The sequence below is a fragment of the Pongo abelii genome, chromosome 18, assembly GCF_028885655.2.
Source record: "Pongo abelii isolate AG06213 chromosome 18, NHGRI_mPonAbe1-v2.0_pri, whole genome shotgun sequence".
NCBI lineage: Eukaryota > Metazoa > Chordata > Mammalia > Primates > Hominidae > Pongo > Pongo abelii.
The window spans coordinates 71420343-71447509 of NC_072003.2; the positions used below are offsets into that span (position 1 = coordinate 71420343).

The 27167-nt window shown below is 37.0% G+C and overlaps 1 protein-coding gene across 2 annotated transcripts in view; it reads left to right on the forward strand.

Moving 5' to 3' along the window:
- The window catches only part of PMFBP1 (polyamine modulated factor 1 binding protein 1), a 556696-nt gene that overhangs the window by 308502 nt on the left and 221027 nt on the right, over nt 1-27167 (forward strand). The window contains exon 8 of one of the 2 annotated variants that reach the window (XM_063717359.1): nt 12928-13067. The gene's annotated coding sequence lies outside the window, so the exon portion shown is untranslated. Of the gene's footprint in view, nt 1-12927; nt 13068-27167 lie in introns of those variants that run through there. The other variant, XM_063717360.1, reaches the window with a different exon arrangement.

Sequence of the window (27167 nt, forward strand, 5' to 3'; positions counted from 1 at the left end):
ACCTCTGATTTTTGTCAATTCTTGCACAAAACCATGAAAGAAAAGATTTCTGAAAAACACAGTTCCCATTGTAACTCTGTTAACTTTAGAACAATCCAGCACACCTGTCTTAGTAGTTTCTTTCCCAGTGCCTTTCCTGCAGTCACTAATAACACTGTTGTTAATAAATAATAAGTATTTATTATTATAAGCTCCAAGACAACATTAAAGTAACAATTAGTATTAATGGCCCTTCCCAAATTGTTTCTGATTTTAATTGAAATGGTCTTAGGGTTTTGTTAAGAATGAAATTTTCTGTTGGTTTCTGGAAAATTGCCTTCGTTATAGCTAAATAGATTCCTTCTACTTATTACTTATTAGGAATGACTTTGGGATTGTATTAAATGCCTTTTCAGCATCTACAGATGTAATAATTTTGGTAATGTAATGAATTATGTTGATAGATTTTCTAATATTGAAATACTCTTTCATTCCTGAAACAAACCCTTCCTGGTCGTACTGCATTATCATTGTGATACATTGCTGGATTCCATTTGTTAGAACATTATAACTTTTGTTTATGTATTCATAAATGAGTTTGCCCTTTTTAGCTTCATCTTTGTGCATTGTAGAGTATTTTTCTGGGACACTTCACACTGAAGACTCAGTAATTTGAATAGATCATTTGCAGCATTAATAGGTGACCAGCAGGATGGAGAAAGAAGAGGGGAATGTTCACTCTCACAGCAGCTTTCCCATTGGTTGACCCCTGCGTCCTGAGATAAATTACTCGCTGCACAACTGATCTGCAATTTCTCGTGTCTTTCTCTTCAGCATGTTTATTGTTTCATTACATACTTATTAATGGGAATGCTATGATGTTTTCATACAACAGATTTAATTAGTCATTTATTTAGTGCCGAGAAGATAGAGGAAGATATTCAATATAAAATGCTCTTTTAAATACTTTTTCCAAATTCAGTAAGAAACAAATACTATTTTCTGGCTGTCCCCTCAACAAAATTAATATTTAAACATGTTAAAGACATGATTTTGATTCCATGAAGACCTCACTAGGAATCCAAGTTTTTTTCATGTACGTCAACCACAGTGATTTCAGTAAGTTCATATTAGGTTCATTCCATGATTTTCATATTATCACTCAATAAAAAATCAAATCTACTTCACATGTTCTCTGAGCAGATTTGCTATTTGAATTACTAAAAGCAAGCAAGGATATGTGTACATTTAAAATTTATGCAGTTTGCTGTGAGAGAAGAGAAAAAGGTTGCCTTAGTTCTTGCCTTTGTAGGGGACAAGTAGATATAGGTTTGTGGAGCTAATTCCAGGCTCCTGTTGGAAGAGCTCAGAAACAGAGCAAGGACTTTCAGGGGTCAAAGAATCCATAAAAGCAAATTGGTCTGTGCCTGCCTCAAGCTGGGGTGTTAATATTAGTAGACAGGATGCTGTAGAAATGTGAGGGAGAAAACTATAAAAAGTGATATTTAAATTGCTATGAAGCTCGAATTGAGCCCTTTTCCATTATTCCAGAATCATTACTAATATGAGGAAAGCAGAGAGAGACCCAAACCCAATGAAAAGCCATAGGGAGCTACAGAACACATGAAAATCCCAGCTGGTGAATAAAATCTATCACGTTGGCAAAACAGCGTGAGTGAAAATCTTTTAAACATGCATCAGCTGCAGGAGCTCAATGTTGAGAAATACAAGATTAAGATGATGCTGGAGAGAACTGAGGGGCACTCACGTTCACCCCTCTAGGAAAACCCTGCCTGTGCTCTACTGAGTCATACACCATTAGGGTGATAAGGCAAGCTCAGCTGCTAAAGACATGTCTTTCCTATAATGTATATATCAAAAAAACATGGCAGAGACGTTATGGCTCAGCTCCCTGAATCGAGTTATCTCTAAAATGAAGATTAGATATTAAATAGTTTTATTACTCTATTATTAGAGTTATAACAAATCTAAGTGCTAAATTCCTTTGAATATATTGTCCTTCATACCAAGCTGGCAATACCATAAAGATAATAACTGAGGTAGAATATTTAACAAATATTTATTGATCACCTACTATATGTGAAACTACAAAGATAAATCAGACTTGGTCTTGGACTTGCAGGAGTAAAACTTCATGTTCCGTGAGGATAATAGACATATATAAATAACACCCAAGCTGACTATAACATGAATAAGAATGGAGGAGTAGAATTCTGTTATGGTGTGTGTAGGGAGGAGGGTGAGGAAGAATGAATAAAGATGACAGTTGGGAAAAGATAGTTTATATAACATTCCAGTGTGGTCTCGGAGTTTTCATCCTGACTGGGTTACTAACAAGTTGCATGACCTTCAGCCAGTCTCTGTGCTTTCGTTTTCTCATCTGTAAAATGAAGGGGTTATTCTGTAATGATCTCTGAGGTCCTCCTTCAGAACAAAGACTCTTTAATTTTATTATCCTGTTCACATAGAATAATGTAAGAATATAATGGCTCTCAAAAATAAAATTTAAAAAATTTTTACCATAAAACAGTTTTAGTAACAGAGAATCTTATATATACTTTATAATGTATGTTTCTTCTTCCTGTGTAGGAACTGTCTATATCAACACATTAGGAAGTCAAGAGGGAACATCTCTCAAAGTAGCATATTAGACTTTTGGGAAATAAATGTTAAAATATAGAAAAGTATAAAGAATAACACACCAATCACATTCTACACTAAAAAATAAAATATTAAACATAAAGCTAAAGTCCTCATAACCACCATTCTTCTGTCCAGTTCTCCTCTTTTCAGTCCCCAAAGGCAACTACTAGAATTTGTTTTTTGGAGGTTTTTTTGGTTTTTTTTGTTTGTTTGTTTGTTTTTTGTTTGTTTGAGATGGAGTTTTGCTCTTGTCATCCAGGCTGGAGTGCAATGGCGTGATCTCAGCTCACTGCAACCTCTGCCTTCTGAGTTCAAGCAATTCTCCTGCCTCAGTCTCCCAAGTAGGAGAGATTACAGGCGCCCACCACCACGCCTGGCTAATTTTTGTATTTTTTTAGTAGAGACAGGGTTTCGCCATGTTGACCAGGCTGGTCTTGAACTCCTGACCTCAGGTGATCCGCCTGCCTTGGCCTCCCAAAGTGCTGAGATTACAGGCGTAAGCCACCATGCCTGGCCTTAGAATTGTTTTAATCTATGCTTCAAATTCATTTTTCATATCTTAACATACATTTATAGATACATCCATAAGCAATACATAGAATATATTAAAATATTACGTATCCTCTATTATTTTGCTTCTTGCTTTTAATGTTTAATATAATTTTTTTGGACCTACCCATCTGATAGTTTATTGTTTTTCATTGCAGTATAAAATTCATCATAATTTTCCGTTTTTGTGGATTTTTGGAATATTTTCAAATGTCTGATATTGCAATCAAGGCTACAATAAACACACACATGCACATCTCCTTCTGCACTCGTATGTACTTTCTCTGGGACATATATCTGAAATGGAATAGCCCACTATAGGGATATTCCAAAGTTTATTAGATACTGACATATTCTTATCAAAGTGGTTGTACCAATTTACACTCCCCTCGGAGGTGCATGAAATTCTCACCTTCTTACAGATATTTGATACTACCTGACACTTAAACTTCTGACAGTCTGGGTTTAAAAATGGTATCCCATTATTATTTTTCTAGTGAAAATATTTTTTGGAATGTGCTTATTGGCTAAGCAGATTTACTTTTCTGTGATCTGCTGCCTTGTTTCCTTTGCCAACACTTATGTTGTTGTATGTTTTAATTTTCAATTTTATGGTTTGATCTTATTTAAGAACGCCTTCTTTACCTTGAAGCAACTTTAATAGTTTGAGTTTGTTTTTCCCTTTAGGTCATCAATCCAATATCTGAAAAATATTTTATGTGGCCACTAAGGTAAAGAGTCTATTTTTATTTTTTTCTGTATGAACAGGCAGTTGTCCAAAACCACTTATTGAATAATCTGTTCTTTCACTCAAAAATTTGTGAAGTAACTTCCTTCAAATACCAAGTTCCCACACATGCTTGGGTCTGTCTCTGGGCTCTTTATACTGATCTGTTGATCTAGCTGACTCTTCGTTATATTGTTTTGGTTCCTTGAGGGATTGGCTATATTTAATAAAAGGAAACTAGTTCAATGAATGTGTTCATTTCTAATATCTCAGCCCAAAGATTTTCCTCCACTGCCCTCTGGGTAGCCAAAGCCTCCTGGGAGCTACTGTGGGGAGATGTCCTCATGGAGTAGGCAAATGGGGGCAGAGCAAAGTGCAGCACAGGCAGGTTGGCCACTCCCAAGGTGGCAAGGTGACCAGTCGGCAAGTTCAAGTTGAAGATTGGACAATTTGGAGGCAAGATTCTAATTTAAGGGAGTTCTGGGCATTTGTACTTGCCACTTCAGAATTGGATCCTTCTTTGGGCTTTCCCTGGCAGCTCCTGGCCAGTGGCCCACACTCAGACCACTCTGCTATTTTAGGATATTTGGGATGGCCTCTCTTTCTCCCTTCCTTTTTAGTCTTCATTGCCTCCCTACCATGTCCCTTTTTACTCCTTTCTTCAAAAGTTCTCTTCTTTCACAATAGTCTTTGATGGATGGTTAGAAAGACAGACAGAAGTAGAGACTTAGATAACCAAATCTTAACAACAGTATGAACTTTAAAGTAGATTTTTCCAATTCTGTGAAGAAAGTCATTGGTAGCTTGATGAGGATGGCATTGAATCTATAAATTACCTTGGGCAGTATGGCCATTTTCATGATATTGATTCTTCCTACCCATGAGCATGGAATGTTCTTCCATTTGTTTGTATCCTCTTTTATTTCATTGAGCAGTGGTTTGTAGTTCTCCTTGAAGAGGTCCTTCACGTCCCTTGTAAGTTGGATTCCTAGGTATTTTATTCTCTTTGAAGCGATTGTGAATGGGAGTTCACTCATGTTTGGCTCTCTGTTTGTCTGTTATTGATGTATAAGAATGCTTGTGATTTTTGTACATTGATTTTGTATCCTGAGACTTTGCTGAAGTTGCTTATCGGCTTAAGGAGATTTTGGGCTGAGACAATGGGGTTTTCTAGATATACAATCATGTCATCTGCAAACAGGGACAATTTGACTTCCTCTTTTCCTAATTGAATACCCTTTATTTCCTTCTCCTGCCTAATTGCCCTGGCCAGAACTTCCAACACTATGTTGAATAGGAGTGATGAGAGGGCATCCCTGTCTTGTGCCAGTTTTCAAAGGGAATGCTTCCAGTTTTTGCCCATTCAGTATGATATTGGCTGTGGGTTTGTCATAGATAGCTCTTATTATTTTGAGATACGTCCCATCAATACCTAATTTATTGAGAGTTTTTAGCATGAAGGGTTGTTGAATTTTGTCAAAGGCCTTTTCTGCATCTATTGAGATAATCATGTGGTTTTTGTCTTTGGTTCTGTTAAACTACTTTAAAGTTCATATGGAACCAAAAAAGAGCCCGCATCACCAAGTCAATCCTAAGCCAAAAGAACAAAGCTGGAGGCATCACGCTACCTGACTTCAAACTATACTACAAGGCTACAGTAACCAAAACAGCATGGTACTGGTACCAAAACAGAGATATAGATCAATGGAACAGAACAGAGCCCTCAGAAATAATGCCACATATCTACAACTATCTGATCTTTGACAAACCTGAGAAAAACAAGAAATGGGGAAAGGATTCCCTATTTAATAAATGGTGCTGAGAAAACTGGCTAGCCATATGTAGAAAGCTGAAACTGGATCCCTTCCTTACACCTTATACAGAAGTTAATTCAAGATGGATTAAAGACTTAAACATTAGACCTAAAACCATAAAAGCCCTAGAAGAAAACCTAGGCATTACCATTCAGGACATAGGCATGAGCAAGGACTTCATGTCTAAAACACCAAAAGCAATGGCAACAAAAGCCAAAATTGACAAATGGGATCTAATTAAACTAAAGAGCTTCTGCACAGCAAAAGAAACTACCATCAGAGTGAACAGGCAACCTACAAAATGGGAGAAAATTTTCGCAACCTACTCATCTGACAAAGGGCTAATATCCAGAATCTACAAAGAACTCCAACAAATTTACAAGAAAAAAAACAAACAACCCCATCAAAAAGTGGGCGAAGGGTATGAACAGACACTTCTCAAAAGAAGACATTTATGCAGCCAAAAGACACATGAAAAAATGCTCATCATCACTGGCCATCAGAGAAACGCAAATCGAAACCACAATGAGATACCATCTCACACCAGTTAGAATGGCAATCATTAAAAAGTCAGGAAACAACAGGTGCTGAAGAGGATGTGGAGAAATAGGAACACTTCTACACTGTTGGTGGGACTGTAAACTAGTTCAACCATTGTTTGTCAGTGTGGCATTCCTCAGGGATCTAGAACTAGAAATACCATTTGACCCAGCTATCCCATTACTGGGTATATACCCAAAGGACTATAAATCATGCTGCTATAAAAACACATGCACACCTATGTTTATTGCGGCACTATTCACAATAGCAAAGACTTGGAACCAACCCAAATGTCCAACAATGATAGACTGGATTAAGAAAATGTGGCATATATACACCATGGAATACTATGCAGCCATAAAAAATGATGAGTTCATGTCCTTTGTAGGGACATGGATGAAATTGGAAATCATCATTCTCAGTAAACTATCACAAGGATAAAAAACCAAGCACTGCATGTTCTCACTCATAGATGGGAACTGAACAATGAGAACACATGGACACAGGAAGGGGAACATCACACTCTGCGGACTGTTGTGGGGTGGGGGGAGGGGGGAGGGATAGCATTAGCATTAGGAGATATACCTAATGCTAAATGACGAGTTAATGGGTGCAGCACACCAGCATAGCACATGTATACATATGTAACTAACCTGCACATTGTGCACATGTACCCTAAAACTTAAAGTATAATAAAAAAAAAAAAAAAGAAAGAAAAAAAACAACAGTAAAACTAGTTTCTCCAGGGCAAGAAAGAACTTTCCAGGCATATAACTGCCTGAACACCATTCCTTGGAAGTCAGGGAAAATATTTTAGCTCTTGCCTGCATCATGGTCATAGTAACTTCCAATTCACAAAAGAAAAAAAAAAAAAACTTAAATCCAACAACCAACTAATTTTCATATAAAAAGTAGGTTGAAATCCATTTTCTGCTCCATGCAGTTTAGAAAAATTCAGGATGTAGGATATGTTTGTTCCATTGGACATTTCTAACCTACAATGCTAATATAGAAAAAAAAATCACTTTTTCCTTTCTAAAGGAATTCCCTCTCCATATATACCATTTATCCAAGTCCTTTCTAATGCTTAGAACTCACTTTTCTGAAAGAGAAAGTAACTTAATTGTCTCCTTTTGCATGCAACAATGCACTTCCTGGTGTCACTTTCAAGAGATTCCTAATTGTACTACAAGATAGAACAAGGAAGTTAAAGTTGGGAAACCTAATAACAGTTGCCAGATGATTGTGAAGATTGGCATCCCTGAACAGATACTACATAGATCCAACCCCATGGCAACATCCAGAGTATAGATGGAAGGGTTCATGCCTGGTCCCATGATGGTAAAGAGCTGGGCTTCAGGGTTGTAACATATTTTGGACTTCTTGAAAGACAGTCACAATTTAAAATTCAAGTACTATTATTAATTTCCTAGTTACAATTATTTGATATACTTCATTAAAATATATTCATTAATTTTGTTTCTGTGTATTATTGATTTTATACTACATGGAGATGTTGATTTACCAGCCTTGGATCTTTTTTCACTAATTACAAGATTGCAAAATTGTATTTTTCCCTTCTTAAATTGAGAATTGGGAAGAGGATACTCTGAAAAGTTTTTTAAAATAAACTTGATAGCTGGGCACCAAATTTGCCTTTCTCAGATATTTTTTGTTATTTTTAAAAACAGGTATAAATAAATAATTGTAAATATTTGTGCTTACTGGTTCAAGTCCATCTACGCTCAACAGTTTTTTTTTTTTAATCACAAATGATGAAATCAAAGATATTTGAGTAAAAATAACATTCCCACCTCTCTCCTTATTTCAGAAGCATTCTCTGACTCACCCCAAGGGGCAATATTTGCCTTTCTCTATGAGTTTTCCTGGGATCTCCTTTAAAAGAACTGTGGCAGACGACATACAGTAGCCATCTTTTCTGATGGAAATTTTTATGATACATGTGCTCCCATTGTTCTAGAATTAGAGTAGCATTATAATTTTATTTTACTCACCATTTTTTAGATCATTCTTGAATCTACCCTACTTTCTATATTCTTTTTCTTATTATTTATCTTTTTTTGTTATTATACTTTAAGTTCTAGGGTACATGTGCACAACGTGCAGGTTTGTTACGTATGTATACATGGGCCATGTTGGTGTGCTGCACCCATTAACTCATCATTTATATTAGGTATATCTCCTAATGCTATCCCTCCCCCTCCCCCCACCCCATGACAGGCCCCAGTGTGTGATGTTCCCCTTCCTGTGTCTAAGTGTTCTCATTGTTCAATTCCCACCTATGAGTGAGAACATGCGGTGTTTGGTTTTTGGTCCTTGCAATAGTTTGCTGAGAATGATGGTTTCCAACTTCATCCATGTCCGTACAAAGGACATTAACTCATCGTTTTTTATGGCTGCATAGTATTCCATGGTGTATATGTGCCACATTTTCTTAATCCAGCCTATCATTGGTGGACATTTGGGTTGGTTCCAAGTCTTTGCTATTGTGAACAGTGCCGCAATAAACATAAGTGTGCTTGTGTCTTTATAGCAGGATGATTTATAATCTTTGGGTATATACCCAGTAATGGGATGGCTGGGTCAAATGGTATTTCTAGTTCTAGATCCTTGAGGAATCACCACACTGTCTTCCACAATGGTTGAACTAGTTTACAGTCCCACCAACAGTGTAGAAGTGTTCCTATTTCTCCACATCCTCTTCAGCACCTGTTGTTTCCTGACTTTTTGATGATCACCATACTAACTGGTGTGAGATGGTATCTCATTGTGGTTTTGATTTGCGTTTCTCTGATGGCCAGTGATGATGAGCATGTTTTCATGTGTCTTTTGGCTGCATAAATGTCTTCTTTTGAGAAGTGTCTGTTCATATCCTTCGCCCACTTTTTGATGGGGTTGTTTGTTTTTTTCTTGTAAATTTGTTGGAGTTCTTTGTAGATTCTGGATATTAGCCCTTTGTCAGATGAGTAGATTTCAAAAATTTTCTCTCATTCTGTAGGTTGCCTGTTCACTCTGATGATAGTTTCTTTTATTGTGCAGAAGCTCTTTAGTTTAATTAGATCCCATTTGTCAATTTTGGCTTTTGTTGCCATTGCTTTTGGTGTTTTCGACATGAAGTCATTGCCCATGCCTATGTCCTGAATGGTATTGCCTAGGTTTTCTTCTAGAGTTTTTATGGTTTTAGGTCTAACATTTAAGTCTTTAATCCATCTTGAATTAATTTTTGTATAAGGTGTAAGGAAGGGATCCAGTTTCAGCGTTCTCCATATGGCTAGCCAGTTTTCCCAGCACCATTTATTAAATAGGGAATCCTTTCCCCATTTCTTGTTTTTGTCAGGTTTGTCAAAGATCAGATGGTTGTAGATGTGTGGTATTATTTCTGAGGGTTCTGTTCTGTTCCATTGGTCTATATCTCTTTATTATTTATCTTAATTGGCTTTCTCTAAAACTTATGAAGAAGTAACTTGGGCCAGGCTTGGTAGCTCACACCTATAATCCCAGCACTTTGGGAGGCTGAGGTGGGTGGATCACCTGAGATCAGGAGTTCGAGACCACCCTAACCAACTTGGAGAAACCCCATCTCTACTAAAAATACAAAAGTAGGTGGGCATGGTGGCGCATGCCTGTAATCCCAGCTACTTGGGAGGTTGAGGCAGGAGAATCACCTGAATCCGGGAGGCAGAGGTTGCAGTGAGCCAAGATCACACCATTGCACTCCAGCCTGAGCAACAAGAGCAAAACTCCGTCTCAAAAAAAAAAAAAAAAAGTAACTTGAACTCAACAGGATGTACATACAACATAAAAAGTCATTTTAAAGGATTAGGGAAAAGACATTTTGAGACCTCTGTATATACTTTTTGTTTTGATTTCATTTTGCCCAAAACCATGTTTGATTTCTAACCTAAACCTAAATTTGTTTGTTCGTTCGGTAAACATCTATTGGATTCTTGTTCAAGACACTGCTAAGCACTATGAGTAACATTAAATGAGCAAGTCATTGTCCCTATCTTTGTAGAACTTACCACCCACTGGGGAAGTAAAACATTATATTTTGGCTTCCATTATTTGTGTATCAGTTATATAAAAGAAGCATAAACTAAGGAAGTTTCAAAAAATCAATAAAAAATTTCTAACTGGGAAAACAAGGAAAAGTGGAATTTAAATTGGGAATTGGGGTATTTCTAAAAGCAGAAATGACGAGCAAGAAATGGGATGAAAAAAGGTAGTGGCAAAATAAAAATGAGAGTGTTTGGAAAAAAAGAGAATACAGTAATTTAGAGGTTGAGTTCTGAGAGCAATAAATGTTTATACCATTGGATAAACGGTCTTGAGCCCTTGTATTTAATTTGGAGCCAAGTGTAAATCCATAGAAGATTTTAACAGAGATGGCAGGTTGGAACTCTGTTTCAGGAAGATTGATTGGCAGTGATGCATAAGGTGATATGGATGTGGTTTGGAGAACTTTTTGGGAGGCTTTACAATATTCTGTGTTTGAAGTAATAAAGATTAGGCAAAAGGTAGCAGAACAGGGAAGACAGAGGTGATAAGGCCAAATGGGGACCAGTGCCAAGGTGGTAGAAGCAATAAAGTATAATCCCATCCGATGGTGGTTCCAATCCTGGATTTCAGTCCCAATTTAGTTAAAATCTTGAGGTTACAAGTTTTCCTGGGATCCACTTTTAACGAAGTGTGGTAGAACAAAGTGTGGCCATAGAATGGCTGTTTTGTTGTCTGACAAAAATTTTTCTTCTTGATGAGAGTGAGGGGTGTTAAAGTATCTTCAAGGAAATGGAGCATGTTAGAGTATCTGATTCAAAGAGAAGCTTGGAGTAAGAACTGCTTTGAATCTTAAGCTAGAACAAGATACATAACTTCTCTGAGTCTTTTTTTTTTTCCTGTCAAATAGAGATAATAATACCTACTTCAGGCTGGGCACTCTGTAATACCAGCCCTTTGGAAGGCCAAGGTGGATGGATCGCTTGAGCTCAGGAGTTCAAGACCAGCCTGGGCAACATGGCAAAACCTCCATGAAAAATACAAAAAAGTAGCCGGGTGTGGTGACATGCACCTGTAGTCCCAGCTACTTGGGAAGCTGAGGCACGAGAATCTCTTGAACCCGGGAGGCAGAGGTTGCAGTGAGCCGAGATCACGCCACTGCACTCTAGCATGGGCAACAGAGCAAGACTCTGTCTCAAAAAAAAAAAAAAAAACCTACTTCATAAGTTCTTTGCAAGGATTCAAAAGTGTGTGGGCATGCACAAAATGTAGGGGAAGCATAAGATAACTAAATCCTAATCCACTCTAAGAAGTCAGGATATTGTGCCTAAAATAGAAAAAAATCAAGACGTTGTAAGGCCAGCATGTTATTCAGAAATACAGAGACAGATACTAGAAAAAACAGCTAAATTATTTGAAAGTAGTTGACTTTAGATAGTAGAAGTTGAACGAAGGACTACTATTTTCTTTTATAATTTATAGGATATTTTGACTTTCAAAAACATCTACTTAAAAATATTGATAAAAGTGAAAATTAAATAAATAAATCATCAAAATTGCATTGAGGCTAGGCTCACAACTGTGATCCCAGCACTTTGGGAGGCCAAGGCAGGAGGATTGCTTGAGGCCAGAGTTCAAGGCCATTCTGGGCAACAGAGCAAGATCCCGCCTGTACAAAAAAATGAAAAAAAAATTAGGTGTGGTGGCACATGCCTGTAGTGCTAGCTACTCAGGAGGCTAAAGTGGGAGGATTGCTTTAACCCAGGAAGTTAAGGCTGCCATGAGCTGTGATTGATCCACTGCACTCCAGCCCAGGCAACAAATCAAGACTTTGTCTCAAAAAGAAAAACAAAAACAAAAAAAAAAACATGCATTGAAACTGAAAAGGCAATTGACTACTGTTACCTAATCGTCATGAAAAATGATGTGTAATCAAATTACCTGAAGATTAAGTTGTGGAAAGGACTCAACATACAAACATGTAGCAAGGAGATACTGAGTCATGAAATAGCAAGCTTCATGTTTTTTAAACATTTTCTTTCTTCACGAACAGTTTATATAATTTGTCAGTGAAATGCTATGTTGTTTTGGTGAAATGCTATAATGTGTTTCAGTTGTCATTTTAACTCCTCTAAGTCTTAGTTTATTATAAAGTGGGAGTAATGATTTTACCTTTCTCATTAGGTTGTTGTGAGCATTAAATAAGATGACACATATGCAGTCTTTGACTCTGCCACACAAAAAGGGCTTGGTGAATATTAGCTATTATTAATGTTTAATAATAATATAACATTATCAGACTGTTTTCAATATAAAATACATTTTTATATTTTCAACAAACAAAAATAATTTTTTGAATTTATAACCCATTGCTTTGGACAATGTCTGCGATTGTTAATTGAATTCATTTGCAGTTATTAACATTGACTGGTAGAATTCAATCATTATGGATGATGGTGACACCAAAGTAGTAATTTCATGTGGTTTCAATGTAAAGTATTGATCTAATCATGTGACCAACACTGATAGTAACCTATCATTATAAGTACTGAATGGATATTTTAACCTGTATCTAATTGTGAACAAATAATTTCTGCTTCCCTTTTATGTATGGGGCCTCTTTTCTGTGTTTTCCAGGTTCTACAGAGAAGGCAAAGATTTTGAAGGCACAGGAGACTATCATAGATATTCACAATGGCATCTCCCTAAAGGATTTGAAAGCTTTGCATCAACCAAAGGAAAAGCACCAGTGAGAGTCAAGATACAGTTCCAGACAGGTGCTACTTCTTATTCAAAAGGTATCAAGGTCTTGTTCTTATGATATGTTCAGATCAGTGCTGGAAATGATGAAGACAGAGAGACTGGAAGGAAGAACACAACAGTTGAGTGAGTATTAAGTATTCTCAGTTAGATCAGGGGTCCCCAACCCTCAGGTCAAGGACCAGTACTGGTCTGTGGCCTGTTAGGAACTGGGCCACACAGCAGGAGGCGAGCAGTAGGCGAGTGAGCATTACCACCTGAGCTCCACATCCTGTCAGATCAGCAGCAACATTAGATTCTCACAGGAGCACGAACCCTATTACAAACTTTGCATACAAGGGATCTAGATTGTGCCATCCTTAAGAGAATCTAATGCCTGATGATCTGAAGTAGAAGTTTCATCCCAAAATCACATTCCCCCCAACCCCTGGCATCTGTAGAAAAATTGTCTTCCACAAAACTGGTCCCTGGTGCCAAAAAGGTTGGGTACTGCTGAGTTAGATCATAACATTTAATCCTGATAATAACTCTGTGAGGCAAGGTTTGTTTGGCCCAATAAACAGCAGAAATATGGGTCAAATCTAGGTTCACAATTGATGCTCATTCTACGATACATACTGCCTCTTGTAACAGGTATCCTAATAAGTACCTTCCTGGAGAGTTTTGTTGCCATATGACTTTTGTGTAGTTATTTATTTATTTATTTATTTATTTATTTATTTTGAGACGGAGTCTTGCTTTGTCACCCAGGCTGGAGTGCAGTGGTGCAATCTCAGCTCACTGCAACCTCCGCCTCCTGGTTCAAACAATTCTCCTGTCTCAGCCTCCTGAGTAGCTGGGATTACAGGCACGTGCCACCATGCCTGGCTAATTTGGGTATTTTTATTAGAGACTGGGTTTCACCATATTGACCAGGCTGGTTTTGAACTCCTGACCTCATGCGATCTGCCTGCCTCAGCCTCCCAAAGTGCTGGGATTACAGGCGTGAGCCACTGCACTTGGCCTTTGTAGTTATTTTCTTAGGCCTGTCAGACAATCATCTGCATGCATGTTATTTCCCAGCAAAGAACTAAGCTTAGGTGATTTTGCTCAGTTATTCTGTATCAGGGATAAGCAACTCTTTTTTTAAAGGGATAAATGGTCAATATTTTAAGCTTTGGGGACCATACAGTCTGTTGCAACCACTCACTTATGACAGCTATAGACAATGTGTAAATGAATAGGTGAGCAAGGCTGTGTTCCAATACAACTTTATTTACAGAAACAGACAGTAGCCATATTTGGTCCATGAGCTATAGTTTGGCCAATCCTTGTGATATACCAAAGATAGTCATGTTTTACATATTTTAGTCTACATAGTTTCAGAGTGCTTTGTTTCCTGTAATTCTTGGAACTCCCTAGTTCTGTATCCTGCAGTGATTCCCCAGTGTCCTTCACCATAGAAGCCTCCATGTTTTATTATAACAGAGCCTTGGAAACAAGGGTGTCAGGCAAGGACTCGAGCCAGTGCTCTTCATGGTGAAATTTGCATCATTAGAAGAATGTTTATAAAGGACTTTAGAGAAGTTAGAGTCAGTACCCCACTGCCTGCATCAGAGCTAGCCCTGTGGTAGGAAATCTCATACAGAGGGTGGGCTCTAATTTCAGAGGATAAGAACCTGGCCTCCCACAGAGGTCTCAGTTGGAGCTATTGATTATATGGTAGAAAAAGATGAGATTGTCAGCACTTGAGCTACCAGTATCTAAATTCTCTTCAGGGAATTTTATGCCAGTCAGCTGCACCAATATACCCTGCCATGCTGGCAAGTGTCTTGGTTTAAAACCCTCCCCTGCTCTGCAACTCTACCAAATTATTCATGTTGGCCTGATTTTCTTACTCTTCCATCTTTTCTGGCATTTTTTGTTTTATGTGTGTGTCTGTGTGTGTGGGGGGGGCGGTGGTGTGTGTGTGGGTGTGTAGGTGCTTTAGAGACATTCTGCCACCTTTCTGGACTTAGCTAGATCATGGAGAGTAGGCAGGTTGTGATTGGAATCTTAATAACCTGTCAAAACAGAGCATTTAAATCCTGTTCATGTTATTTTCTATCCTTCCCATGGAACACAGATAGCCAAAAAGACAAATAAGAGAGGACCCTTGGTATTTTTTCCTTGTTTGTATGATCCTGAGGGTTTTGATGAACTGGCTTTTGCAAGTTATGTTGTCGTTGTTCAAGCCAGCTTCAGCTGATTGATTTGGCAAGGATCCAAGGCATCGAAAATCAAAACAAAACAAAACCAAAAAGAAAATAAAAACTCAGATCAGATCAGCATACATCATAACAATGTAATCATTCAGCATCTCATCTGGTTACTTATAATAAGTTGTGCAGTGATAGAAATGGAAATAATTTACTCTGACCACTCTGTGTTACTGTTAAATCATTTATGTGCTGTGAAAAGAATTGTAAACTGTTGAGACTCAAAGATCCCCTAACTGCATTCTCCCAAGGAATTCTCCACCACCATCCCCAGTTGTATTTCATATTTTAAACATTTTCTTAGAGTGTGAGCTTTATTATCCATGTTCAAATTCAGCAAGGCTTACTTGTCCAGATAGATCACCATCAAGAAATACAGTAATGTGAAATTGAGCTACTTCTGACATTTTTATGGTTTGTGATATATGATATAACATGATGTATGAAGCTCTTTGTAATAATTTTTAATTTTGAAATAGCTGATTCTTTGGGGATCATTTAATACATAATTCCATAGATCTTAGTGATACCAGGTATCTTTCAAGTATCATTTTAATTGAGCTCTGGTGCTTCTGTCCTATCAACTGTGAATCAAACAGGAGCCTATCAAATCCTATTGGGTGACAAAAAATAGAACAAGAAAAAATTGGTCCATAAATTATGTCCGAAGACAAATAAGACTTAATCCTTGCCTTCAAGGAGCATGGGATTTAATATAGAGAGAAGACACAGAAAACTACAAAATAAAGTAAGAATGGTATAGGCTTTAATAAAAAAACATTATGTCATGGGAGTTGGAGAGAGAGAATGGGTAATTATTAGTATGGCAGCTACACTTACTGAGCTACATGTACTTGCTATATGCTGAGCACTACTTTTTATACCTACATGTATTCTTTTTAATTACTTAAAGATACCATCCATTGTACAGATGAAGAAAAGAGGTCCAGAGAAATTAAGTAACTTGGGCAAAATCTACATAGATTTAGATGGTAGACCTGGGTTCAGTAAGCAAGACAATGACATGGTGAAGATGCATCACAGTACTGAAAGATTGGATCCCCAGCAATTAAATCAGGGAGTCTGGTTAATGGGATATTAAAACAGTCCATAGCAGATTGGGAGAGACTGAACAAGAACAGTGGCAATGTAAATAGGGAGGAATGGAGGATAGTGGCGGGTGGGATTTCTATGAGATTTTTGGAAGAAAGAATCAAACTGGAACTTGGTAACTAATCTGATAATATGGAATATAGGAAGAGTGAATTGAAGATGATTGTAGTGTTTTGAGCTCCAATAAGTAGAATGAGGAAGTAGGGAGGGGAGTCTTAGGGGATTAGCCAGTGTCTCTGGGCACTCAGAGCACACTGTGTACATTTCTCTGTTCCCAGCCCTTATGACACCATATCTGTAACTATTTGTTTATGGATCTCTCTTCATCATTAATTCTGAGCTCCTTACACCTCATGATTTATATAAGCCCAGCACCCAGGACAGTATTCCAGGCATAGTTAAGGCTTCCATAAACACCCCTTTGGAATAAACTTTAAGCATATTAATATAGAAAGTGCTCACTGATTAGCCAAAATATGGCTGTTTATGCAATTGGAAATATGCAGTAGACATTTTTGAATGTTATTAGGTTGTAGAAGTAGATTTTGATTATCAGAAACAAAATTTGAAATCCTGAGAACAGATTAATATTTTGAAACAGGATTCAAAAATTGACATCTTTATTTAAAGGAATGGCTGATCAATAATGTCAGATACTCAAGACTGAGGGAGTTTGTAATGGTCTGCAAGAATACAAAGGATATTTGTGTTTTTTTAATTACTCACTTTCTTTTTTTTTAAGATGTGATCTTTCTATGTTGGCCAAGTTGGTTTTGAACTCCTGGCTTCAAGCAATCCTCCCACCTCAGCCTCCAAAAGTGCTGGGATTATAGGCATGAGCCACCACGCCTAGCCCCTAGTTATCCATTTTCTAACTGCTATTGTAAATTATATTTTAAAAGTATAAATCCTATATTAATTAGAAGGTTTACTAAGCATTATATTAATTAGAAGGTTTACTAGGGATTAGCATTTGTTTCCTTTTAATAAATGTATGTATACTCCCCAGGGGAAAGGAAAACATTTCCATAAGCTAATCAGTTCAGATGACAATAATTAATACATTAAAATGAGCTAATCATAAACTAACTCATTTCAAACCACTCTCATTTAATCACCCAATGTGGAATAAAAATTAAATTTACTTAAAATTTACTATTGTAACTTTCATACCAACCACTATATTACAATGCCAGATATTCTCCGTTAAAGATCCCTATTTCTAATCTCTTAGCATTTCCTGTACATAATTCTTTTTAGACAAAAGCATTGCATGTTTTGTATAGGTTCTGAAATCATTTGGGAGAAATTCGACAGAATGCCTGTTTAGCTGTCTTTTATTTGCATTTGAAATATTTAAAATGTACTCATTACCCAGTCTTCCTTAATGTATTGAATTAAGAAAACTGGGCCGGGCAGGGTGGCTCATGCCTGTAATCCCAGCACTTTCGGAGGCTGAGATGGGCAGATCACAAAGTCAGAAGATCGAGACCATAGTGGTCAACATAGTGAAACCTCGTCTGTACTAAAATGCAAAAAAGTAGCCAGGCGTGGTGGCGCACATCTGTAATCCCAGCTACTCAGGAGGCTGAGGCAGGGGAATCGCTTGAGCCCAGGAGGCAGAGGTTGCAGTGAGCTGAGATGGCGCCACTGCACTCCATCCTGGTGACAGAGCAAGACTCTGTCTCAAAAAAAAAAGACGGTTACAGTGGCTCACGCCTGTAATCCCAGCACTTTGGGAGGCCAAGGCAGGTGGATCACGAAGTCAGGAGTTCAAGACCAGCCTGGCCAACTTGATGAAACCCCGTCTCTACTAAAAATACAAAAATCAGCCTGGTGTTGTGGCAGGCACCTGTACTCCCAGCTACTTGGGAGGCTGAGGCAGGAGAATTTCTTTAACCCAGGAGGCGGAGGTTGCAGTGAGCTGAGATCGCGCCACTGCACTCCAGCCTGAGCAACAGGACAAAACTACATCTCAAAAAAGAAAAAAAACTGACTCCAAACATCCTTGCATATATTATTTTGAAAATACAATTGTTTTGTTGCTGTTCTTTTTAAACAATCACAAAAGGTCTCCTCTCCTTAAAGAGCTTTAAGCTCAGACCATTGAAGAAAAAGAATAATCAAAGTTACTAACATTATCCAAACATTATTCTTATAATGTATCATAGGAATAAACAAAAGTGGGTTTTATTAGGCAAGATAAGCCATATCTACTTAGTTATGAAATAACACAATTGGCACACTATAAGAAATTGTCTCTTTCCATGTATTCTGGGGTACACACTTCTCAAATTCAGAACAGTAACCCTAGGATGATTATCTTTTAAAAATATATTCTGCATTCAAACTAGAATAGTATCTTAATATCTACAGGTGGCAAATTTAAACTCAATAGATGTAATAAAATCTAGATTATACACAGGCAAAGAAATAATTAATGACATATAAGGCAGTAGTAAGAAATTTACACAGAACGACAAAGAAGTGAAGTAAAACTCGTTAAGATAAAGAGGATATATTGTGAGGCCCCAAGCCACACCTAAAAGTTGATCTTCAAGAAACAAATAGAAGGAATGGTATATGAAATCGAAGGAATATTTAAAAACATGACATCTTGGAAATTTCCAGAATTCAAAAGTCAGCAGTCTTCATGTTTAAATTGTGTCTTGAATAGTGAGCAGGATAAATAAATAAATATAAAATCACATCACATCACATTATAAGGAATACCCATAAATACCATCATATAATGGTGTTTGGGAGAAAAAATTGTCAATTCAAAATTTTATATTCAGCTATACTAACATTCAAGGAGGAAGGCAAAAGTACGATCCTTACTGTGCAACCAGAAAGGATTCAAGCATATAAGAAACAAAGTCAGCCAGGCACAGTGGCTTACACCTGTGATCCTAGCACTTTGGGAAGCCAAGCTGGGAGAATCACTTGAGATCAGACATTCAAGGCCAGCCTAGGCAACATAGTGATACCCTATCCCTATAAAAAATTAAATTAACAGGATGTGGTGGTACATGCCTGTGGTCCTAGCTACTCAGGAGGCTGAGATAGTAGGATTGCTTGAGCCTCAGAAGTTGGGGATGCAGTGAGTTATGATTATTCCACTGCACTCCTGCCTGGGTGACAGAGCAAGACCCTGTCTCAAAAGAAAAAGAAAGGAAGAAGGGAGGGAAGAAGAAGGGAAGGGAACAAGAAGGAGAGAAAGAAAGAAAGAAATGTTAACCCAGAGGGAGGCATGGGACATAAGAAAGTACAACAAGCATAAAAATGATAAATATGTTGTTAATTGCCAATTGTAGAAAGGTTTCGTGATTTTTTTTTTGTTTTAAAAAAGGTTAATCCAAAAGTAAGAGAAAAATAGAATGGTAGAGGGTGTTATTTAATGTTTAATGGGCAATTAACATGCACAAATATCCATGTGATATGCGAGAGGAAGAGTTATGTATCTAATAACTTAATGTTTTAGACTTTAGAAAAATTTATTTATAAATGAATACTTTATAGTTTTCAAACTTGAAATGGAAAAGAATATGAAAATTTTTATCAATATAATATGCAGATTAAAAAGGAAATAAAAACAAAATAAATAGAAAATGCAAAATAACAATTTAGAAATGAGTCCAGATATATCAGTAATTACAATACGTGTTCATTGAACATGTTGGATTCAGTAGGTTTCAATCAAGAAATAGTCTTGTATCCTTCCAACTAATCCCCTCCACACTCCTGTCTGATCTACTTCCTCTGAGACGGACCCCACGGGTTTTTTTTGTTTTGTTTTTTGTTTTGTTTTTTGCCACTTTCAGGTATTAATAAACAACCTTCATTTTCAGGTAGTAAAAAATCTAGTCCGTTGTAAATCTAATTTAAAGCTCCTACCCTTTTCCACTCTCCTGCAGCTCAGTTCTGACCCAGACCTGGGAACCTCCAGTGGGAAAGGAGTCTCCTGGTTTGTCTTTTTGTGACTCCTCCCTGCTCTTACTCCACTTCCCTGTTCTCTGGGCTGCTTTTAAAAGAAAATCTACAAAGCAAATGTGAAAAGATTTAGATAGAAATGAAAATTAAAGTTTTATATATTAAAATTCATGCACTGTAACCACATGGTACGGAAACATAAATGTATACCTTTAAATATATTTGTAAAGAATAAAAAAGATTGTAAAAAAGTAACTTAAGTGTTTGAGTCATGAAACTAGAACAGAATAAATTGAAAAAAAAAGTAGAAGGAAAGAAATAATGGAGAAAAAAGCATAAACTAATAAAATTTAAAACAAAGAAATAATACAGGGGATCAACAAGTCAAAAACCAGTCTTTGAAAAGACTAAAAAAAAAAAGCATGTAGCCAGACAAATTAAGAACAGATATAAAAAACACAGATTAATAAAAATTAGGATTAAAAAATAGAACAGAGGTATAAATCTGTAGAGAATTTTTCAATCACTTATGAATATTATGAATAATTGTATGCCAATATATTCAAAAACATTTAAAATGGACTTTTTAATTTTTTTGAGACAGCGTCTCACTCTATTGCCCAGGCTGGAGCACAATAGTGCAATCTTGGCTCACTGCAACCTCTGCCTCCCAGGTTCAAGTGATTCTCCTGCCTCAGCCTGCCGAGTAGCTGGGATTACAGCCACGCACCACCACGCCCAGCTTATTTTTGTATTATTTTTTTTTTTTTAGTAGAGACGGGGTTTAACCATGTTGGTCAGGCTGGTCTCGAACTCCTGACCTCGTGATCCACCTGGCTTGGCCTCCCAAAGTGCTGGAATTACAGGCGTGAGCCACCGCGCCCAGCCTAAAATGGACTTTTCTTAAATTATAAAAATTATCCAGAAAGAAATAAAAATCTGAATAAATGAATAATCATTAAGAAAATTGAATTAGTAATCAAAGAATCCATGTAAAAAGGACCAGAAATGACGATTTTACCACACATTTAAGGAAAATTAATTACTATTTTATACAAACTTGATTAGAAAATAGTAAAAAGATAAAGCAAGGCATACCAAATTTTTCTTATGAAGCAAGAATAATTTTGGTACTGATGGAAATAACTGTGGAAGGAAAGAAACTATTAGACCAATTGCATTTTGAATATAGATTCAAATCCCAGGTAAAACACAAATCAGATTCAGATAGGCAAAGTAAGGTTTATGTTAGGAATACAATCATTGTTTAATATGTTAGTGTTATTTATTATGTAAACAGAATAAAGAATAAAAGTTATACAAGCATCAAAATGATGCAAAGCATTAAATAAAAATAAAACCTATTCAAAAAATTTTTAATTTAGAAACTAGGAATTGAAGAAAATGTCCTTAACCTGATAAACAGTATCTGTCAAAAATGGCAACAATCACCAATTGAAACAGTCTCCTTCCCTTCAAAAATATTAATCTCAGTAGTTGCAGAAAAAGTATTTAACAAAACCCAACATCTGCTCATGATTTTTTTAAAAAGGTATGCTCAGCAAGTTAGGAATAGGAGGGAATGTCCTGAAATTAATAAAGTATATCAACTAAAACCTACAGCTAACATCATACTTAAGGGTGAGAAATTGAAGGCTTTGCTCTTAAGATCACTAACAAAGCAGCCCTTTAACATTGTACTGAGGGCCTGGCATGGTGGCTCACGCCTGTAATCCCAGCACTTTGGGAAGCCGAGGCAGGAAGATCACCTGGGTTCGGGAGTTTGAGACCAACCTGACCAACATGGAGAAACCCCGTCTCTACTAAAAATACAAAATTAGCTGGGTGTGATTGCACATGCCTGTAATCCCAGCTACTGAGTAGGCTGAGGCAGGGGAATCGCTTGAACCTGGGATGCGGAGGTTGTGGTGAGCCGCAATTGTGCCATTGCACTCCAGCCTGGGCAACAGGAGTGGAACTCATCTCAAAAAACAAAACAAAACAAACAAACAAACAAAAAACATTGTACTCAAGGTACTAACCGGTGCAATAAGGCACGAATAAGAAATAACAGGCATGCAGAATGGAAACGATGAAGTAAAATTTGTCTTTATTCACAGATGGCACAATAATGTTTATTGGAAATTCCAAATAATCTACAAAAAAAGGCTCCTAGAACTAATATGTGAGTTTAGCAAATCTTATGATATAAGGCAAATGTTATAAAAATCAACTGCATTTCTATATAGCAGCAGTAAACAATTAGAAAATGAAATTTAAAAACAATAGCATCAGAAATCCTGAAACACTCAGAGGCAGTTCTAACAAAATATGTGCAAGATGTGTAGCCTGAAAATGTAAAACATTGTTAAGAAAAATTTAAATATATACAGATAAATTGAGAAATAATACCATATTTATGGACGGAAAGACTCAATGTGGAAAAAATATATCAGTTTTCTAATTGGTCTAGAGACTCAGTGCAACTCTGACCTTCTAAATCTCAGTAACTTTTTTCCCCACTATAAATTGATAGGTTGTTTCTAAAATTTCTCTAGAAAAGCAAAGGACCAGAGGGGAAATACTTTTGAGAAACAGAACTCAATTAGAGAACTCATACCATCTAATTTCTGGACTTGATATAAAGCTACAGTAGTCAAGACATTTAAACTGGTATAAGAAAAGATCTATAGATCAATGGAACAGGATAGAGAGTCCAAAAATAGACCCACACATATATGGTCAATTTGACTTTTGACAAAGGTGCCAAGGCCATTCAGTGGAGAAAGGATAGTTTTTCAACAAATGGAGCTGGAATGATTATATATATGCCTGCAAAGAAAAATAATCTCAGCCCTTAGTGCATTTGTATACAAAATTTCTTGGATTAGAAAAAGCTTTTTAGGTAGAACACAGCACAAACCATAAAAGAAGAAATTGATACATTGACTTTTATAAAAAACCTTGAAATGTTGCTCTTTAAAAGACATTGTTGAAAAATGAAATTATATGACACAGAATATAAGAAAATATTTGGAAAATGTATTTCTGATAAAGAACTTATATCCAGACTATATTTAAAAACCTTCAAAAATCAACAATTAAAAAAAAATCTTAAAATGGACAAGAATTGGAAAGACACTTTACCAAAAAATATTTACTTGGTAAGTAAGTACATGAAAATATGCTCAGCAGCATTAGTTGTTAGAGAGGTGTAAGTTAAAACCACAATGAAATACCACTATACGCCTATTAAAATATCTAAAATTAAAAATATTGATCATAACAAGTGCTGGCAAGAATGCAGAACAACTGAAACTCAAAGAAGGGATATTAGAAATCAGTGGGAAAATGACAGACAGTTAAATTAATTTGATGTACCAATTGGTAATCCATATGAAAATAAAATTTGTTTTCTAACTCATATAACAAAAAAAAAAATCCACTGGTTAAAGACCCAGATATGAGGGGTGGAGTAAGCAAAAGCATTAAACTTCATAAAGAAAATATAGGAGAGTATGGTAAGAAGGAACATATTGACCAAAATGCCAAAAGTACAAACCAGAAAAGAAAATATTAATAAACTTGTCTACATTAAAACTTTTTAAATTTCCTAATCTACAAAAGACACCACAAACAAAATTCAAAGGTAAGAGATAGGTGAGGCAAGATATCTATAACATACACTACTGATGTATAGTTACAATATACACAAAGAATTTGTAGCCACAATATGTCCAAGATGCATTCAACTCTTATAAACAAATAAGGGAAAGATAAATACGCAATAAAAAAGTAAACAAAGGATAAGAATAGACATTTCATAGACTAGACTGAACAGAAGACTAGACTCCAATGGCTGCATGAAAACATGTTCAGCTTCAACTAGTATCCCTAGAAATGCAAATTAAGAAAATAATGAAACACCATTCAATTTTTATTAAATGTGCAAAAAATTATAAAATTTGATAGTCACAATTGTTAGCAAGGATGTGGCATTAATAAGAACTGGTGGAGTTATAAATTGGTAAAACTAGATGGAAAAGCCATCTTTCAATATAAAATAAAGTTGAGGAGGATTTACATACTCTGATACAGTTTTGTCACATACAGAGATATATTTAGAATAGTGTTTCTAGTGATGGACTTATTTGCATTTGGAGTGGGATTGTTCTTTATGTGTTACCATCCAACGCATTGAAGGACATTGAGCATCTCTGGTTCCCAGTACTAAAGCTGGTAGTACTACTGCCAGTAATTTGATAACCCAGACAGTTTTTATCCATTTCCAAGCACTTTCGAGTTTGGGAGGGGTCCAATACCCCACCTTACTTGAGAATCACTACTCTGTAATAGCTTGTTCATATGCAAAAGGGAACGTTTACAAGACTGTTTGTATCAACATTGCTGATAAAGGTAAAAACTGGGGAACAAATTAACAACTAAATAGCAGTAGAAGAATGGCTAAAAAGCATGATTTACTCATATACTTAAAAACTTTAGCTGCCATCACCAACACAAAAATGTTCACAGGTCCTGGCAATACTGCCCCTCCTGCACCACCACCACCACCAATGCGAATGTGCTCATGGACACCAGCAGCTTCGCCCTCCACCTGACACCACTACTCAGGTGAACATGCACACAGACACCAGCATGCCTGTGCCTGCCAGCATCCCACACCCACCAACATTCTGTACCCACCAGTGCCCCCTGCTGCCACTGCCACTGTGAGTGCAAGCATGGACACCAGCAACCCCACCGCTGCCAGTGCCCTGCCCCTGCCTTCTACCACCACTACTGGCACAAGTCGGTGCAGGAGTGCTGCAGCCCTGCTCCCACCAGTACCCCATCCCAGCTGATGCACACACACCCCACTGTGTTGCCATGGCTGCTGGCATCCAAGTGAGCATGAATCCTGCTGCCACCATCTTGATAAAGTGCTTTGGCCAGCACCACCCATTAAAGTGTAATGACCAGCAGATTGGGAACACCTCAGCCCCTCCAGCACAGCAGGTTCCTAACCTCAAGGGGCCAGAGAGCAAAGCCAGGAGCCTGGTACCAGCCCCCCAAGAGTTACAGGACACAGTCCATGAATGATGAGCTGAGCCTTGTTCCACTGAAATCTTCCAGAAATGAAACCAGTTGACTGAACCCACCCTATACTACAATCAAACCCCCAAGGACATCAAAGAGGATAAGCGAAAAAAAAATCCAAAGGACAGCAACTTCAAAGATTGAAGGAATATCAGCCCACAAAGAATAAGTGAACCAGTACAAGAACTCTGGTAACTCAAAAAGCCAGAGTATCTTCTTACCTCCAAATAACCACACTAGTTCCCCAGTAATGGTTCTTAACCAGGATAAAATGATTGAAATGACAGAAACAGAATTCAGAATATGGATAGGAACACAGATCATCAAGATTCAGGAGAAAGTCAAAACCAAATCCAAGAAATCTAAGGAATACAATAAAACAGTACAGGAGATGAAAGACAAAATGGCTATTTTAGGAAAGAACCAAACTGATCTGATACAACTGAAAAACTCGCTTCAAGAATTTCATAAAACAATCACAAGTATTGACAGCAGATCAACAAACCTGAGGAAAGAATCTCAGAGCTTGAAGACCAGTTCTCTGAAATAACTTAGACAAAAATAAAGAATAAAGAAGAATAAACAAAACCTCCAAGAAATATGGGATTATCTAAAGAGACCAAATCTGTGACTCACTGGTTTTCCTGAAAGAGAGGGAGAGAAAGCAAACAACTTGGAAAACATATTTGAGGATACCATCCATGAAAATTTCCCCAACTTCACTTGAGAGGCCAACATTCAAATTCAGGAAATGCAGAGAACCCCTGCATACTATACAAGACAACCATCCCCAAGACACGTAGTCATCATATTCTCCAAGGTCAAAGTGAAAGATAAAATGTTAAAGGCAGCTAGAGAGAAAGGGCAGGTCACCTACAAAGGGAACCCCATCAGGCTAACAGCAAATCTTTCAGCAGAAACCTTACGAGCCAGAAGAGATTGGGGGCCTATATTCAGTGTTCTTAAAGAAAAGAAATTTCAGCCACGAATTTTATATCCAGCCAAATTAAGCTTCATAAGTAAAGGAGAAATAAGATCCTTTTCAGATAAGCAAATGCTAAAGAAGTTTGTTGCCACCAGATCTGTCTTACAAGGGGCCCTTAAGGGATTGCTAAATACAGAAAGGAACGACCATTACCAGCCATCACAAAAGCGTACTAAGTACATAGACCATTGACACTATAATATGACCTCACAATCAAATCTGCATAATAACCAGCTAACACCATGATGACAGGATTAAATCTGCACATATCAATATTAACCTTGAATGTAAACAGGCTAAAAGCCCCAATTAAAAGGCACAGAACGGCAAATTGGATAAAGAAACAAGACCCAACTGTATGCTGTCTTCAAGAGACCCATCTAACATACAATGACACTCATCATCCATAGGCTCAAAATGAAGTGATGGAGAAAAATCTAGCTAGAAAACAGAAAAAAAGCAAGGGTTGCTATTCTAATTTTAGATAAAACATAATTTAAGAAAACAGTGATCAGAAAAGACAAAGAAGGAAATTACATAACAGTAAAGGGTTCAACAAGAAGAGCTAACTATCCTAACTGCATGGAATCAACAAAGGAGTACCCAGATTCGTAATCAAGTTCTTAGAGACCTATGAAGAGACTTAGATAACCATACAAGAATAGTGGGAGATTTTAACACCCACCTCACAGACAGATTATTGAGGTAGAAAACTATCAAAGATTTTTGACACCTGATCTTGACACTTAACC